Here is a 13,751-nt window from a genome sequence, read left to right on the forward strand (position 1 = left end):
TCTAAAGCCATTTTAATTCTAAGTTTCATGGTTCCAAAAGTGGCCTACCTTTTTATGAATTGGGAACAGGCCCCATTCTCATTTCTTTTAATAGATGAATGTGAGAGTAAGAAAAAGCAACCAAAGAAACAGTGTGTCTAACAAATTAGAGTAAAAGGAGATTGATATACTTTCAAGATGGTGATATAGCAGTCCATGCTGAGTTTACAGTGCTTACGGTTTATAGGATGTGCCATAATTACTTCAGCTTAGAGCTGAATTGACTTTGAAAATCCAGAAACAGTTACTGAGCTATAAAAAGTGAGACTTTGACTTTAGTGAATTTGTTCCAAGAGGGAGAAGTTAAATTTAAAAATGAAATTTCAACTTGCATGCTGTTTTCTGAGGCAGGTCCAGGAAAAATGTCTCTCTGGTTCAGCCACCTATTTTGCTGCATAACTAGGACTGATGTCAAAATTTGAGACTAGAAACCATGTAAAGAAAAAGTTGTTACACAGAAAAGACAGATATGAGCAGCTTCCACAGAAAAATGAGAAGGCATTTTCTGTTGAAAAAGATTATTTATGCAATTAGTAGTTGAGTTACTGAATCTTTATATTAGGATGGTGTTCTAAGACAAAGGAGTCTGCTAAGCTCACTTGAAGTATAAATATAGAGCCAATTATGGTAGCTGCACAGAAATGATGGGTCAATCTTCAGTCAAAGAAAAGTTGGGAAAAGGGGATGAGGGTACCCGAACATTTCCAAGCTCAACCACTTGCAGTCAGAAAAAAACAAAATAAAACAAACAGTAGAATCACAAGATTCCCCAAACAATTTTTTTTTTTTTTCCTAGAGCGAAATGATAACATTTTGAACCTAGGATAGCAAAAATACGGCCATCTCCTGCCTTGGTTTCCCTAACAAACCACACAGTAGCTATTTGTATATCACAGTAATATAGCTGAATTCCCCCATTACATATACCTTTCCCAGTAAGTCTTCAGTCACAGACACAAATTCTAGCCATTCAGAAAACTGGTGAGCCCTGACTGTTAGCAGTCTATTGAGGAACAATTTAGAGCAAGCACATTTACTACTAAAGGTGAGGGTTCCTGAGGTACACAGTACCATAAGAAAGGTACGTGAACTCTCTAGTTTCAATACAACAGCATTACCCTACAGTATTCGGGTGGCAGATGGAAAACACTCGTTCTTGGTCTCCTGCTGTCTCTCTCCCCACTCCTAGAGTTCATAACCAACCAGGACATTTTTTTATTTCTGCCATGGGAAAGTGATCCATATTTTTTCATCAGCATAAAAAAATGTTCATGAGTCTAGACCAGTCAGAAACAGAGCTTGCCAAAACTGCTTTCAGCACAAAAAAAGTAGTATGATCGTTCTCCTTATTCTGCTTCTCACTCCTTCTGGTAATGTTTGGTGAGCCTTCATGCCACTGCTATTGCTAACAAAGTCATATGCTAGCTGCAGCCTCTAAGAAATTAGTCTTTTTGCTGTTGAGTGGAAAGCTGAAACACGTCTAAACCCTAGGTGGGGTGTGACTGACCTCTGTCTGAAAGCCAGGATGTTCACGATGTTGCTGAAGCACCTTCAGCATAGTCCTGAGTAGGCACACAGGAGCACTGCATGGGACCAGGTCAGTGAACACGCTCCATATGATATTTCATGGCCCTTTCTGAGGTGCATTGTGCACTTTGGCTTGCTACTGCCAAACCAGCCCGCCACTCTGAAAGCTTCTGCAGGATGTTACGGATTCATTTATTTGTTTGTTTCTAGATGTGATTTGTATTTAACCAGTCTTCCCTAATCTCATGAAATTTTTGCCTGCTGTGTACGTGAACATTTATATTATTAGTAGTGCAGCTGTACTTGGCCTGCATGCTTTACGTGTAATGGGCATCCATAACGAATATTTTATTTGAGAACAAAAATTATATAAATGGTGCAAAATGTTGATGTAAATAAGTACAGCGGAGAAGTTATGTACTAGTGTAGAAAAAATTCAATGCTGACTTGATGAACAAAGGAGCCTTTCTTTTATATACTAGGACAAGTTCAGGGGTGTGGGTGAGAAAGCTATTTCTGTACACTGTGTTTTGGAGTCCCCAGTCCATACGAGGGTTGGAAGGGTCTGAGTGTCTTATAGAGAGTCGACCATGAAATAGTTTGGCCAAGAGACCCATCACTTGTATACTTCTGTTGCTAAACTGCTTTTGAGCAGCCATAGCACAGAGGTAGGATGAACTTCTTTGCTCAGACAGACTGGTCACACCAAGTGTTAGCAGTGCATGAAGAGACCAGGCTATCCAGCACAACACATATTGCTAATCAATGTCAACCTTTCTCAGGTCCAGAGTCTCTCTGTTCAGGACTATACTCTCTCATCCTAATTATCTTGCTTGGCTTTAGTTTCAGCAATGCTCCTTATACAGCATTTCAGCTTTATGTGATCTCCCAAGACATATGCATCTCTTGCCTCCTTGGAGGAGCTGCCCAACTCATTCACTATCTACTCCTTGTTCTCCTTCCAGGTCCTCAATTTAAAAAGATGAGTGGCAAATATCTCTACTAGGCATTTTTTACAGGTTTATTACTCAAGACTGAGTAATACTGACCTAGCTCAGTTTTCCTCAGAAGCATTAAAGGCTTACTAGAGTCCATTACAGGCCCTTAAGAAACCTGAGGAAAAATATCTGGGGGAACTACACTTGTGAATAAAATCTAATTCATAAATCTGTAATGCAGTTGAACAATTACACATCTCACTCACTGAATAACTTTTAACAAAGTAAATGTTAACAGTGTTAAATTTATTTTTAAAACACAACTTTGTTGGGTAATACTGCTTTCCTTTTCCTGTTAAGGGCTACATATCCAATAAGGAACTACATCTTTCACCCTCAAAGCCTGTCATATGAATAATGGGATCACAGCGTTGGAGTTAATATGCATAAAATTTAAAACAAAAATAATTTCTCTATAAAAATAACATTTTTATCTTGCACAAAGTACTTTATTAATCTACTTGTATCTGTATATTCTAACAAAAAAAGCTTTCATAGTACAATGCATGCAGATTTGTGGAAATTCAGATTTATTTACAAGAAATCAGAAATGTATTATTCTTACTAACTTAAACTGAAAGAAAGCTTTCATTTAAGTGACTTAATCATACCCAGAAAGCATGTAATAAAATAATGGCCTCTATTATAGATCATAAATAGCAATCAAATCTCTACAAAATAATGATCAAACCAGATAATAAGTCTGATTACACTCAAAATCCTATGCTTCTACTGTGTTTTATTTCTAGAGTGTGAAATAGAATGTTTCATCAGTAGAATGAGGTTTGTGTGGGCTAGGTACCTAATTCAAATCCATTGCTTATAATACATAAAGCTACAGAAATGACGAAGGTTTGCAGGTTACAAAGCGCCAAGAGAGTATGCATAGAAAAGGTGGAACAGATAAGAACAGAAGGCAGAGACAGCACAGAAAGCCATCACGGGCTACATAAATAGAAGAAACTTTAAGAATACATTGACAGCATTGTTGAAAATGAAATAGGAGAGAATTTCCTTTATATATATCGAAGACAACTGCTCCATCACCAGTCCACTATCTAGGTAGAGGAGAAAAAAACCTGATGAGACTCAAAGTTGGAGAGAAAGATGGTACAGCACCTTTTCTACCCACTTACCATCAGCTTAAATAGCCTCTTACTTGCTGGAGATATGTATACATATCATATATTGCAGCACATTTTAGAAATAACCAAGGAAGTCCTTTATCACTCCACGTGCAAGCCAAACTAGTTCAAATTCAACACAGTTTTCTCAGTAGGACCCTGGCCTACCACGCGGGGGTCAGTAGCTGCCCATGTGGAGGCTCTGGAGAGTCTCCCTGCGTGCAGGTTTGGTTGCATCTTGCTTCCACCTGAGGCAGCGGCTGCCAGTACCCCCTGTCAGAAAGCAATCTGCTGTCCATAAAAGTGGGCACGGTAGTGTTCAAAGTAAAAATGGTGCTGTGACATCCTATCACTTCACTATGAGCACTGTGGGCACGTTCACATCAGCAAGCCACTATGCTAATACCTGAACCTTAAACACAGCCCCTTTCTGATTACAACACCAGAAAACACGCTAAGAGTGAACTTTAAAACATGACTTTTTGGGAAGGCTCAAAATACCATAAGCAGCAGGTCTGGAACATCATAATAATGCTTTGGAAAGGTGTTATTAGTGCCTAGAAAGAGCTCTGGGCAATGAGAGGTTGTGTGGTAGACACAATGAATCCACAGATATTCAGGGAATCAGTTGCTGGCGGGGACAGCTGCAGTGAGCTAATTCTCTGAAAAGAGCTTACGGACAACTATGAGGAAACCATAATTGCACATTGCTCCTATCCAATACAGCATTTCAGCACTAAAGTTCCAATAGTAAATGCTAATTGAGAGGTATTTAATAATTGAATAAATACTAAGCAATAATTTAATAGCGTACTTTGTTTACAAATATCTGTACACAATATGCTCTTTTAATACCACAAATAGCATCCATTTTCTTGTCAATGCTGTTCTTTAGGAGAGAAATCAGTGTAGCAGCTGTGCGGTACTGTAGTATCTGCTACAAAGTAGTTGCAGCCTTATGAAGTCACTCGGAAACATACTACTATACATATTGATTCTGAGTATAAATGTTCTCACGTAGCATAATTTTATCAATTTCATTTTTAAAACTGTCAAAATAAATTTGGCAATTTAAGTTTTTCAAAAATTGAGCAAGATGCCTTATTAACCACATTGGTTTTTATCTAAAAAAAAAATCAGATTCCTCACATTCTACAGTAGCTGTTTCTGTATTAGACTGCCAGTACCTCAGGGCAGAGATTGCCTTATGTCATACACATGCAACACAACGTACATACTTATCCCTCACATAATATTCATAATAAAATAATAGTAGAAACAGAAAACCTTAACGTGAGCTCAGCAAAACAGTCTAGAAGGGGAAAAAAGGCAGATTAATTAGATGTGAAGCAAATACAGTTCTTTATGAGTCAAGAGCTGGGCTCAAAGTTGAGCTAAATTTTCTCCCAACCCTATAAGATGTGGTGTTGAAGGGTGTTATCCTTCCCTTTGTGAACGAGACACTAATATTAGGTATATAGCAAAGATCCTGCAGAAACGGTTCACACTCTTGAATGTTTTTTTCAAATACCCTTTCACATACGGAGTGGATCTGTTTTTCCTCATGCTTTGAGGCATGGGAAAACATGGGGCATGCTTAATCTCAGAGAGTTGGCCCTATCCCCAGCTATGCAGAGTTAACATGATGATCTTGTCTATAGAGCTATGAGGGTGAAAGGCTTCTCTCCGCTTTCTCTCTAGCCTCTACAAGTCAATGCAGTAAATTGAGGATACCTTCTGAAATGGCTTTTATGTGCCCCATAGAAATTGGGCAATTAGAGAATTTGTCAACAAGAGCATACACTAGAGATCACAAACATGTTGGTGAAATGAAATGCTTGATACACCTCTTAGAAACATACTTGAGGAAAGGTCTGCAACTGGGGCAGTTATGAAAAGTTACCATTGGGTGTCAGATAATAAAGAAGGGCTAATGATAAATGGCCAGACTGACAAAATGCTGAATGCAGACCCACAGGGATTGCTGATAAAATTTCCTTATCTGCAAGTCTCTACCCAGACGGTAGAGGGCTGCAAAATTTCTCCAGCATGGGGAAGGTTAAATGTGACAGGAAGCAGGACTGAGCCTGTGCATGACTGTGTGGAGAGGCTAGGCTTAGTGCCAGGCTAGAAAACAGCCCGTTTCTGATAAGCAGGACAGCATTAGTCAAGGTAGGCAGATATTTGGGAGCAATTTGCCAGCAAATGAGTGAATGGACAGGCCTTAAGCACATCGAGCGAGTGACTGAACCTTGGCTGTTGCAGGGGAGGTTTGGCTTGCCCACATTCCCCTTGCACTGGTCAAATTCGGCAGAGGGGGAATGGAGCCAACTTCACACCTGGGCTGATTCTCCCTTCAGGCCTCAGTTACGTTTAGGTCTTGTTTGTGACTGAGAATATGCCATGTTTAAGATGGCTACAATGCATTTCAGGTTCCCTGTTTTGTACAGCATCCCCTGATGACTGTGCTTGGCAGCAGCCCTGTTTGCTTTGCTGCCTTCATGATGAGGGCTCTCAGCTTTCACGGGTGCTGGAAACATCAAACCCAATCCCAAAGCACAGGCTAGCATATGGCTATAAACTCTTCAGGAGGGATAGGCAAGGCAGGAGAGGCGGTGGGGTAGCCCTGTATGTTAGGGAGTGTTTGGATAGTTTAGAGCTTAATGATTGTGACGATAGGGTGGAGTGTCTATGGGTGAGAATCAGGGGGAAGGCCAACAAGGCAGATATTGTGGTGGGAGTCTGTTACAGACCACCCAGCCAGGATGAGGAGACAGATGAACTATTCTATAAGCAGCTCGGAGAAGTCTCACAATTGCTAGCTCTTGTTCCTGTGGGGGACTTCAACTTACCGGATGTCTGCTGGAAATACAATACAGCAGAGAGGAAACAGTCCTCCTAAGGTTCCTGGAGTGTGTGGCAGATAACTTCCTGACACAGCTGGTGAGTGAACCAACGAGGGAAGGTGCCCTGCTGGACCTCTTGTTCAAGAACAGAGAAGGACTTGTGAGCCATGTGATGGTTGGAGGCCGTCTTGGGCAGAGTGATCACAAAATGATAGAGCTTTTGATACTTGGAGAAGCGGCGAGGGGGGTCAGCAAAACTGCCACCTTAGACTTCCGGAGGGCAGACTTTGACCTGTTTAGGAGACTGGTCGACAGAGTCCCCTGGGAGGCAGCCCTAAAGGGCAAAGGAGTCCAGGAAGGCTGGACATGCTTTAAGGAGGAATTCCTAAAGGCACAAGAGCAGGCTGTCCCCAGGTGCTGAAAGATGAGCCGGTGGGGAAGAAGACCGGCCTGGCTGAATAGAGAGCTTTGGCTAGAACTCAGGAAAAAGAGGAGAGTCTACAACCTCTGGAAGAAGGGACAGGCAAGTCAGGAGGACTACAGAGGTGTAGCGAGTTTGTGCAGGGAGAAAATTAGAAGGGCCAAAGCTGAGCTAGAGCTCAATGTGGCTACTGCCGTAAAAGACAACAAAAAATACTTCTTCAAATACATTAGCAGCAAAAGGAGAGCTAAGGAGAATCTCCAGCCCCTAGTAGACGGGGGAGGGAACACAGTGAAAAAGGACGAGGAAAAGGCTGAGGTACTTAATGCCTTCTTTGCCTCAGTCTTTAACAGTAGGGCCAATTGTTCTCTGGGTACCCAGCCCCCCGAGTCAGAAGACAGGGACAGGGACCAGAATGGAGCCCCCATAATCCAGGGGGAAATGGTTAGTGACCTGCTGCACCACTTAGACACTCACAAGTCTATGGGGCCTGATGAGATCCACCCGAGAGTACTGAAGGAACTGGCAGATGTGCTCACCAAGCCCCTTTCCATCATTTACCAGCAGTCCTGGCTAACTGGGGAGGTCCCAGTTGACTGGAGATTAGCAAATGTGACACCCATCTACAAGAAGGGCCGGAAGGAAGACCCAGGGAACTACAGGCCTGTCAGCCTGACCTCAGTGCTGGGGAAGCTGATGGAGCAGATCATCTTGAGTGCCATCACGCAGCATGTAGAGGATAACCAAGGGATCAAGCCCAGCTGGAATGGGTTTAGGAAAGGCAGGTCTTGCTTGACCAACCTGATCTCCTTCTACGACAAGGTGACCCGCCTAGTGGATGAGGGAAAGGCTGTGGGTGTTGTCTTTCTAGACTTCAGTAAAGCCTTTGACACTGTTTCCCACAGCATTCTCCTGGAGAAACTGGCTGCTCATGGCTTGGAGAGGCATACTCTTCACGGGGTAAAGAACTTGCTGGATGGCCGGGCCCAAAGAGTGGTGGTGAATGGAGTTAAATCCAGTCGACGGCCAGTCACAACTGGTGCTCCCCAGGGCTCAGTATTGCAGCTAGTTCTGTTTAATATCTTTATCAGTGATCTGGATGAGGGGATCGAGTGCACCCTCAGTAAGCTTGTAGATGACACCAAGTTGAGCGGGAGTGTTGATCTGCTTGAGGGGAAGAAGGCTCTGCTGAGGGATCTGGTAAGGCTGGATCAATGGGCTGAGGCCAACTGTATGAGGTTCAACAAGGCCAAGTGCTGGGTCCTGCACTTGGGTCACAACAACCCCATGCAACGCTACAGGCTTAGGGAAGAATGGCTGGAAAGCTGCCCAGCAGAGATGGACCTGGGGGTGTTGGTCAACAGCCAGCTGAATATGAGCCAGCAGTGTGCCTAGGTGGTCAAGAAGGCCAGTAGTATCCTGGCTTGTATCAGAAATAGTGTGGCCAGCAGGACTAGGGAAGTGATCGTCCCCCTGTACGTGGCACTAGTGAGGCCGCACCTCGAATACTGTGTTCAGGTTTGGGCCCCCCACTACAAGAGAGATATTGAGGTGCTGGAGCGTGTCCAGAGAAGGGCAACGAAGCTGGTGAAGGGTCTAGAGCAGAAGTCTTATGAGGAGCGGCTGAGAGAACTGGGGTTGTTTAGCTTGGAGAAAAGGAGGCTGAGGGGAGACCTTATCGCTCTCTACAACTGCCTGAAAGGAGGCTGTAGCGAGGTGGGGGTCGGTCTCTTCTCCCCAGTAACAAGCCATAGGACAAGAGGAAATGGCCTCAAGTTGCACCAGGGGAGGTTTAGATTGGTTATTAGGAAATTTTACTTCACCAAAAGATTTGTCAAGCATTGGAACAGGCTGCCCAGGGAAGTGGTGGAGTCACCATCCCTGGAGGTATTTAAAAGACATTTGGATGAGGAGCTTAGGGACATGGTGTAGTGGTGGACTTGGTAGTGTTAGGTTTACGGTTGGACTTTATGATCTTAAAGGTCTTTTCCGACCTATACAATTCTGTGATTCTGTGATATGGTCACCTTTGGGCCTCTCATCGGTGTAAGAGTCACTACTTTTTGCCATTTTCCTTTCAGAGAAGACAAGATAGGAGACATGAAGGTTCTCAAGCCAATTCTCCCTCCCTAGAGTCACTCCAGAGCAGCTCCAGCCTGCTTGGGGCAGCCTCATTTTAGATCTGCCCTACTAATGGGCTTTAGCCCCAGCTGCAGCAGTAATTAGTCCCTCCCTTACATACTTTGCTGTTGTCTGGGATCTACATTTGTCATTTATCTGTCTCTGTGAGTGATTCAGCTCCCTGTGTTACACCTGGAAGGCCAATGATAGTGCTTGCTCTGAAGGTGTAGCACAGACCTTGCTCTATCAAATGCCTGGGCACTGATATACTACAGTGCTCAGAGCAATCCCTGGCAGTGGGGTCATTCACCATAAATATTCAACAGAGAGATGCTTGGAGAATAGTGATACTGAGATATCTAAGGGTGATAGTTCTAGAGAAATGATTTCCTGCCTCATACACTGAAGCACCAAGACACAGAATAGCCTTACTAATCGCTTATTGTGAGGGAGATTTGGGGCTTCTGGGTTTATTTTGCTGAGAGACACCAAGTGTCTTGAGAGAGATAATACACTTTATCAGGCCATATGAGAAAGCTGGAAAAAGCAGCTACATTTTCCAGAACACAGGACCTGCATGAGGTCATTTAATGTTTTGATCCTTTGAACATCATCACTCTTGGCTCAGTTTGGGCACTGCATCTTTCCAAAGGCACTAATTGATTTGGCTCTGCACAAGATGAATAAGAATATGACAACTAAACATTTATTCTTGAATGAATGATGAGGAATGAGTAATATACCTCTTTTTCCACTAATTTCTATAATAGGTTCTAATTAAATATGGCAACGAAAAAGATAGGTAGGTTGCCTTATTCAGAAAAAAGTAGATCATCCAAGCAACAAATTCGTGGTACGGCAGTCTGGCATTTACCTCTAGCCTAGAAATTTGTACCAATTATCTTACCATTACCGGAACATGGTACATCACAGATTGCATATTTCAGGCATATAATTTCAAGGGCAGGAAAGGCATATCAAAAAAATAATTTTCTAATTCTGTAGATGAGGGTTTGTTTACACAATCATATACCATTTCAGATGAACAGAGGCAAGATCAGTGGAAAAAATTAGCTTTCCTATAGATAATGTGAGCCTCAGCAGGCCTATTTCTTAAGGCTTATATTAATGTCAATACAAGTTTCAAGGGATTACCCATAGGATACTCTTGAAAATAAGATGTCACATTTCAATGAATTGTACCCAAGGCACAAATTTTTAAGTGCACACTGTAAATATTAAATAAATTTGTCTACTCCCTTGTAGCTGCTGCTTATTGTTTGAGAAATATTTCAACTTAAAAACTAAAAACTGTGAAAATTTTGGCATGTGCCAAAAGAATTTTAGAATTTTGACATAAACTGTGATCTAATTAAACAATAAGACCTGACAAAACAGTCACCACTGTCTGATAATGACCTCCTGGGGCAGTTAAACATACCAAAGCAAAGCAGAACAGACTGAGAAGGTCAGCAGCAGCACTAAGGAACCTTTTACAAGAGGTCTAATCATTCTTATAGCTCTCACTTTCTTTGTTTTATTTTTCTTCTATTTAAAAAATAAAACACACATACAGAAATATAGAAAAGACATTGTTCTGAATTATTTGCAAATGCAAAAACTCTAAAATATAACTATGTGTTTTGATAAATAGTCCCAGTCTGGCTGGCACATTATTTTGCAAATTTCACTAAAACATAATTATTGTTCTCATCTAGGATAATGAATACGAACATACTGGGGCTAAAAAGAACGTGATGGAGACAGACTGTACAAGGTACTAATACTACTGCTAGCATTTGTATCCCTCTAAAATTGAGACCAGAATATATACAGCTGTGCATCCTCTGTCAGATATAAGCAGAAGGTTCAAGTTCACAGGTGGAGAGAATCTCTTTATATGGGTTGCCCTGAGCTGAGCTATTCACATGCAATTTAGGATTTTCAGGTATCTGACTAATGTGCAATTGAGAGTACCTAATTTTAGTGAGTTAAGCTGTGCCCATATAATAACTCGAAATGATGGATACATTCACAGGTTAATTCAAGGTTTTTAAGTGCTATACCTAAGTTTACGCTGCAGAACATACTTCCGTGGGCAGCTTCCTTTTCATCCACAACAAAATAGAGCAGTTTTTAAGGTACAGAATTAATCTGGGGAGATGTTTATATTACTTGTTTTTTATAATGCAGTTAAGTAACTGGAAACATGGCATAGGCATCTCCTCGTGGAGCTGACAAAAATATAGCATCTCTTTTTATGGACCAGCAGTAGGGCCCATTCCTTTGTTATTTGCTGGTTCTTTGAAAGACCACTGGTTGAGAAAAAGTGCTACATACAACATACTTAAAGGAATCTCAACAAATTACTCTATAAATTTGATTTCTGAAGTCAATTAAAAGTTTACACATAACACCAAAAAGTAATTCCCTGCAGAAAGGTAGGGACCATATCCTGGTATAAAGTCTCTTCCTAATTTAGAGAAAAAGTCCACATAAATACATGTTCGTGCATATACTGAAACTGCATGTAACTTGCTGCTCTGTTACATCCCAGCAGCACGGCAATTATTATAGTAATCTTATTACATTTACTCCCTCTAAGGATAGGTTTTTGTGGGTTCCAGAAAATTAATCCCAATATGCTAAATTTTTTTGCTAATTAAGAATATCAGAGTACATGATATGCAAAAAATTATCCTATTTGCTTTTGTATATGTAAAAAGGATTCATTCACCCTCCTTGTCCTCTAAAACATTTTGATTTGTTTTTTAGTTTTTAAGCAGTTAATGCTATCCTTACCTGCTGACTTCCATTGGGATTTCTGCATGGTTTAGTCTAATTACTCTTGATGCTGGACCTCTCATGCTATGAGCTACTTCAAAGGAGAGAACTGGAAAAGGGATTGCTTTTCTAAAAAGCGCAATATCAAGGAGAAAAGATAGCATTTTGTTCTCATGATATGATGGACAAATCATAGAGAAAATCTTTTAGAATGATAGATGGTATAAATTTTAATATAGAACACCAGCAGAGGTGCATTTTTTTCCTGGAGTGGCTTTGAAATTGTACAGTCTCTGTTTTGTCCAAATTTATTGCTAAAGCCTCTAGTTGAAAAGTTCGCCAATGAACAGAATCAAAGTAATCAGATTTTTACATTACAAGAACTAGTAAAATCTTGGTTCACAGCTATGATTTCCTAATGAAGCACCAGTACCTATAAATGAGTATCATTTCCTGCCTCAAGGCTCCCCTGTGTTTTAAGTACAGCGCCCATTTATCCATCAGCATTGACCAGATACTGTTGGATTATGATCTGCTTTTTGGAAGCAACATAAAGCAGGTTCATTTTTTTAAGGTTTAATGTACCATGTAGTTTATTATAATTTTTCTGGTCAAAGGAATTTTTCCATAAATATTCCAATATATCCCAATCAAAACATAGTTTTGGTTCCTAGAGCAAATTTTTTTTCCCTGATCAACAGTTGGTGCTTTATTATTAATCCAAACAAATATATGTGTTAAAGCAACGTTATGATGTTTTGATTAGAAGAAGCAGACTAGCAGTCAGTCACTCAGTGGTACTGATCAGAGGGAACAAATTTAACTTTAAGCTAAAATTCCAGAATAAATTCAAACCAAAATTATGTCATCTTCTACCAATCTATGCCAAAGACCAGTGCCCTGTTCAGTGGTGGCAGCAGGGGAATGAAAGTACCACAGCTGACCAAAACGTGTGCTAGACAGCCAAGCAGCAAATGGCCAGAGCAAGAGACGAATGCACTGATTCAGCAGCCGCTAACAGCAAGGCTCATATGAAATCCCAACCACAAATTAAATTAATCTCCTTCCATCATCAGAAAACACCAAAGGAAGGCAGAGTGCAACGAGCCATGCTGCAACAAGAGTGTTATTTATATCTTCCAGACCCAGCACTGGTGAATTTGGCCCTTCATCTATAAATTACCCATTTATGCCTTTAATAGCTATTTCAGGGCCAATGATTTGTAAGACAAAAAAGAGGGTTGAGACTCATGCAATAGCTCAGTGCAGTTATGTGTTAACCAATAGGTTCAGCCTTTGCCCTAAATTTTCTGGGCCAAATTATAGCATTAATCAGAATGTAGTTAATCGAGTTGCAGGGTTATATTTGAAGGCGGAAGTTAGTTCTCTGTTTTGTGGGTTTCAGTGTCTCCAACAGCACAATATGTTCCCAAGCAATATTTCCATGCATTTGTCAAGATTTGCAGGCTTCTGGAAAGAATATATGTTTGGGGCCATTTTGTAGTTTATTATATCCCAGCATCTGAGGTGTTAACTTGTTTCATTGTTCGTCTGAGTGGAATTCTGGCAAACTATGGGATTTTTAAATGATCAAATAAAAATAATAAAAAGTTTTCTTACATTGTAAACCATTCTTAAGCATTCACTTTTTGGCATTTTGTAAATGCAAAAATGACTGGATTAAAAACACCCAATAGTTTATCATTATATGGGTAAATTAATCTTACAGAGCAGGTTCTCTGTCCAAGTTACAACTCCTAATAAATGTGGATTTATAATAAAAACTAATGACAGACGTTAACCACAGAGGTGTCAGCAGGCACCACTGTAATTATTATTGTGATCTGCTTATTGACAGCTGTAACAAATTCTAGCAGACAGAAACTAGAAT

This window comes from Ciconia boyciana, chromosome 7, assembly GCF_034638445.1.
Source record: "Ciconia boyciana chromosome 7, ASM3463844v1, whole genome shotgun sequence".
NCBI lineage: Eukaryota > Metazoa > Chordata > Aves > Ciconiiformes > Ciconiidae > Ciconia > Ciconia boyciana.